Source organism: Hippoglossus stenolepis, chromosome 11 (genome assembly GCF_022539355.2).
Source record: "Hippoglossus stenolepis isolate QCI-W04-F060 chromosome 11, HSTE1.2, whole genome shotgun sequence".
In the NCBI taxonomy this organism is placed as follows: Eukaryota; Metazoa; Chordata; class Actinopteri; order Pleuronectiformes; family Pleuronectidae; genus Hippoglossus; species Hippoglossus stenolepis.
In genome coordinates this window covers 1,044,827-1,050,826 of record NC_061493.1, presented here as the reverse complement: position 1 = coordinate 1,050,826, position 6,000 = coordinate 1,044,827, and positions in this window count along the sequence as shown.

The following is a 6,000-nucleotide window of genomic DNA, read 5'->3' as shown; positions in this document are numbered from 1 at the left end:
GAAAAACATAGATTTTAGACAACACAACATACACCTATACATGTAACTGAAAATTATCTAATGAATCTTATCTTACCCTCTTTCTTCTCTGTCAACTCCTGAACTTCTCAATGCTGCTGCAAGAGCTGCAAGGTCCGGTTGGATGTACAGGAAGTTCCTTCATACTGGCTCATAGTACGTCTTAGTACATCATAGTACAGGCAGCTGGAACACAACATGAGTAACATGAGTATATTATTAATAAATGGAAATAGCCTTGCTACATCACCGTTGGAAGATCCACAGTAAAAAAACACATTTACTAAACAGTTACTTACAGACAATGGCGTCATTTTCCACACTGCAAATCTGGACTTGCAGCTAGAGTCTCGGCCTAATGTGCAGTGACTGCTCAAGCACTCGATGCTCTCTTCTTCTTTTAACAACTTTCTCGCTAATCCCACAGTTGTTAACACGCTATTCAGATCTAAGAGTTAGCTTAGCAGTTAGCAATGGCTTCTCTCTGTAGCTTAGCTGTTACCGTAATTTTGGGATTGTGCGCCCGTCTTCTCCGCTCAACTCGTCCACACTGGGCCCGCGGCTTTACTTTCCGACGCACTCGTCCTCTCCTCCAGGGAAACAGTGTCATGTCGACTTCAGCAGGTTTTTTACACCGAAAACAGAGTCACTCGTCGGACCACGCAAAACACGAGCCGGTAGTTTCTTGTCTGCGGGAGACAGACGCTTCATTCACGAGGCTGTGATTGGACGAGCCCTAACGTGATGACGTTAACGACTGACGTGGCATCTTCAGGAACGGACGTTTTCAGAGTAAAACTTCACAAATGACCTTTTCACTTTTGAAGCAGCGGTTATAACAGTTTTTAAATTGTACTTTACATTTATATGGGGTGAGTATGTGACTGAGGACCAGTTTATTCTTTCTGGTGTTAAGTTAATGTACTTACATGATTCTTGCTGTTCTGTGTTTGTACCCTCATAGTTGAATGCACTTATTGTAAGTCGCTTTGGATAAAAGTGTTGAGTGTTTTAATGGAATACTGAGCAAGTTTAATTAATTAATATTATCTTGGATGAGCGTGACAGGCAAATGTTGAAATAAATTGCACTGTTTCTAATTTTTTTATAGCATTGACCTTTGCTCATGGTATACAATGTAATTCATTATAGCACACTTACTTACATAAGGGAAATCTATATAAGCTACAATTTCAGATTTTATATTTATTTTAAGCCTGGTGTACTTACGCCAGATATTTTAGTTGGTACCTTAGTTAGTACCTTTTAGAAAAAGGTGTTACCTCTGCACCACTGAGTGAAACTATCCTGATTTGCATTTGTAAAGCTCACAGCATTGTCATTTACATGTGAAAGCCTCCCCTAGGCCTAGGAGAAGGGCGGTCACCTGCCAACATTCTCAGGCTTGTAAAACTGCCAGAAACTGGAACCCCGTGTCAATTCCCGGCAGTTCCTGGCAGTTTTCTGTGCTGCCTGCAGATTCCTGTGAACAGCCGTTAACCTGAAATTCCACCGAAATTTGCAGCTACACTGACACAAATTCTTCTTTTCATGCAGTGCACAAGCCCATGTAAAACAGATTTCTGGTTGAAACTGTATACTTTCACAAGACAGCACCATATATCCAGCATAATACTGGTATTAGCCCAGTATTAGACTTTTTATCTCCAACAATGCATCCTGTAGAAGAGTCTGACCCTCATCTTTAAAACTGTTATTTACACTTTACAAACAAATCCTGTTTTCTTACTCACAGGTTTGCAAAGGGGCAACAAATAACCACAGGTTTTTAAATGATTTCTGAATAATGTCTAAAGAATTGCTCACATTTAAACCCAGAAATCCAACCAGGCTGGTAAGATTAGACCACACCTCCTGCAGCAGTAGCACTTGTGGGGGAAGATTCATGTAAAATGGAATTGGAAGAGGCCACCACCAAGACTCAGTTGTGAAATAAACCCCGTCCATGACTGCATTTATAAGAGATATATGTCAGTGTGGACTAGCATTGTGTTCAACAATATACAGTAGACAGAGCAGAGAATGGGCTGCACTTTACCTTGAATACTTTAAGTAGATTTACTTAGTTTTACTGTCGCCATAGTGCTTGTTCATTTTGGGAATTGTTGGGTTTCTCTGTTATATTCAAGGTCTGAACCATAATATGTAAAGTGCCTTGAGATAATGTATGTTGTGATTTGGCGCTATACAAATCTGTCAGGGTGTGTGAGGCAGTAGGACCCAGATGCAGAGTAATAACAAAAAGTGTAGTTTAATGCAAAAAAATGAGTCTTTAACAGACAAAACAACAAAAGCACACGGGAGAACACACAGGAGGCTTACTTTTTTACTGCTATGGTGAAATAACCCATTGGATTTGTGATGTATACTGTATATAAATGACACAAACAGCCGCATGTACTGTACATGTAGTTCTCATAGTTTGGAAAAGTGTTGGCAGTGTTCAGGTTGCTGTGCCTTTCTACTGCAGTGATGGGACGTGACGTGGGTCGATCCACCTCCACCACACACTAAGATGCAGTAGCTGACAAAGCAACAGAGCCATTACGTTGAATTATATCCACGTTTAACAGACAAAGACAAACTAAAGTGTGTTAATATACAGAACTAGTTACAGGACTTAAGTAGAAATGGTTGGGTCAGTCCTCTTGGACCCTGGGACTGGCTCATCTATTTCCTTGTGTTCATGTTGTATGTTGGTGTTGTACATTTTTATGCTGTTGCGTCACTATGTTCTGACCACCTGGCTTACCCCAACTCCTGAGAGACCCCAAAAAACTAACACCATTACACCCCAGGTTCTGATTTGCCCATATTCCGAGTTACTTATTTACGTTTTCATTTCCAACATGAAGAACAAAAACTGTCTCATAACCTTCAAACTGCCCTATTCTGGTGTGGTGGCCTGTTGTTTGATTTTTATTCTGTGCCACTGTAACGGGGCTCCGCTTCTTGACTCACACATTAAGACAAAGTCAAAATCATAACCCTGCAATCGTCGATTCTGTGGCCTTTCGGTAAATGTATTCTTGTTTAAAGCAAAACGAACAAACATGTCTAATTCCAGAGTGAGGTCAAAGACTGTCCTGATGCCCCGTTGTACAAACATTTCCTCCAGCTATGCTGAGAGGAAAACGAGCCTCAGTCCCCTCCCTCCTTCCTTCTATCACAGCTGATCATCATCTGATTCATCAACAACAAATTCATCTTGTGAGAATAAATTTCATAATAAACACAACGAATTGGCTCCAACATCCAAGCCCCGAATTGCTTAGAATATAGCAATTATTAGAAACAAAACTAATAAATAGAGCCAATATTCAAACATGGCTAATCATATTCCATTTTTACAGTAAACATCAGAGTTCATACATTAAGACCATCTTTCATATTGTTCGAACTTTTCTCAGTTACTCTTCAGCTTCCAGAAGTAGACATTTTGTTCATAGGTCTTTGTAGAACACTGGTCTTCCTCTTAACTAGGACACTATGAACTAGTCCTTTACTTCCTGGTAGCAGAATCATCAAGGGAACTTCATGCACTACATTGATATCAGAGGAAGCCCTTGTCTAATAATAATGTCCCATTGTTTCATTCAGGATTGTGTCATGTATATGTGAAGCCATTTCACACAATCAGCAAGTGGTTGGAATCACTTTTAAACCCCAGACGGTCTTTTATTTGTGAGGTGATATAGAGAAAATATTCTTTCTTTCAGACTGTGCCAGTGTAGCATGGTTGTGTTGCTATAAGAAACTGACGATAGTCTCCTTCATTCTGTTTTAATACTGCCGAGGCTCACTCTTCGTGTGTGTGTGTGTGTGTGTGTGTGTGTGTGTGTGTGTGTGTGTGTGTGTGTGTGTGTGTGTGTGTGTGTGTGTGTGTGTGTGTGTGTGTGTGTGTGTGTGTGTGTGTGTGTGTGTGTGCGTGTGTGTGCGTGTGTGTGGCACTCAGCCACACTAGTGGTCAGACACTTGTACATGAATTGCATTCAAGGCAATGCAGCCTACTTGCACAACACATTTCATACAGAGGTTAAAGTTAATTCCCTGACAGAGCAGAGGGATGTGGTGTCACCTTGTGTATTGTTTACAATGCAGATTATTGACATTAGGTCTGGCAAAACCAGTGATTTAGTTTAATTTTACCAGAGAACTTAACAGTCCCATGAGCCTTTGGATACGGTGTGGCCAGCCGTGGACTTGTCCATAGGAGACGACTGACTTGCTTGATGTCAGTTGATGACAGATAAGCAGATACACACACAAAGCCTACCTGGGTAGCAGGGAACATAATATTGATCAAACACAAGGAGGCAAATACTGCACTTTTGGGGTCAAAAGTCCCCACATTTAAAGGACATTTATTCTTGTTGATTGTTGTGAGGCAATAAATGTGTCATCTGTTCAACACAGTTAAACTCCTCTCTTGAGTTATTATTAAGGCAACCGCTCACGGATCAATATAGATGTTAGCACCTCAGCTTCTACCATTGGCTTAGAACTTAAAGGGGCGCTACATATGTCTTTTCTTTCTTATTCTGCAACTTCAGCTCAGGGTGGCAGCGGGGTTTTCCAGATGTCCCTCTACCCAGCAGTCTTACTTGGTCATTTGTATTCACACATACAGCCCCTCCGGAGAATGTCCTCAGGATCTCTGGCGTTCAGTGCATGTCTGAAAGCAGCTTATGACTACGTGAACATTTAGTATGTGTATAGTCTTAGACTAACAAATTGTATTCAGTTGTGCCTCTGGTTGTGTGTTCATGACCCACTTTCACTGGGTCTCCCAACATACTTGGACTGTGTAGTAAACACCTTGCTGGGAACACAAATGGAGTCTCAGCTGTGCGGTTAACATGACATACCTGCCCTATTTGAAATGATATTCCCACATAAGAAAAAATGAGGCCAAGGATGTTGAGCTTCATCCAGAGCCCTAAAGAATTCTTTAAATTATTTTTTATACCATTTCTTTGTCTTCAGCTTTAAAATTGTCAAAGGTTTCCTGTTGGATTCAAGTCACAGAACAGACTTGGGTGGGTCATTGTTTTCACAGAAAAAATGCCGAGAGGGCGGCACAAGAGGCTGATTTATCATGACGTGATACATGCAATGTTAACCAATACAGTAACGTCACACCATCATCCTGTAACCCCGGGGACACACCGGAGGCAGAAGCACCGCGAAGCGCCACGAAAAGCTGTCGGCCTCCTTTCCGCGCCCATGTTAATCAATTGGGCTGTTCACACCGGCAGCAAAGCGCAGAGAAGAGCCGCTTGCCGCAAGTGAATCTTGCCAGAAAACACACTGATAATCGATATTAAACTATGTAAGCGGCTGCTGGCACGAGAATTGGCGCTTCCGCCTCCGGTGTGTTCCCGACATTCACGCTGCGGGGTTAGACTGCGGTTACAGTCAAAGATGAGTCAAAAAAGGATTAAATTATCGGGTGCACAATTCAGAAAGCAGGGGAGGAGAAGAAAGAACAATATAGAGGTAAGAATCACCACGATTGTGCACATCATTAATGTTTTGTCGACATGAATATAGCTAGCTGTCAGTACAGCAGATTTCGGACTCTTTATATATTTTATTATTTATTTTTATAGCCTTCAATTTTGTCTGCCTGTGTGTGCATCTGTACACAGTCCAAAAGTTCTTGGGGATGCATGACAATTTCTTTTCGTACTTCCACTCCGTATGATGTCATCATGGAATCGCCCGCTCCCCACCATCGCCCCACACCGAACAGGACAACAGGCAGACCTGTTGCTGAGCTAGACATTTTTCATATGATCCTCAAATTACATCAGAGAGGGTGCAGTACCTCCTTCATATGGGTTCAAGCTCACGTGGGAGTGGAAGGTAACGAAAACGCAGACATATCAGCAAAACAGTCATTAAAACGAACGACAATCGACAATCAGGTACCACTAAGCCAAGCAGAAATAAAAACAA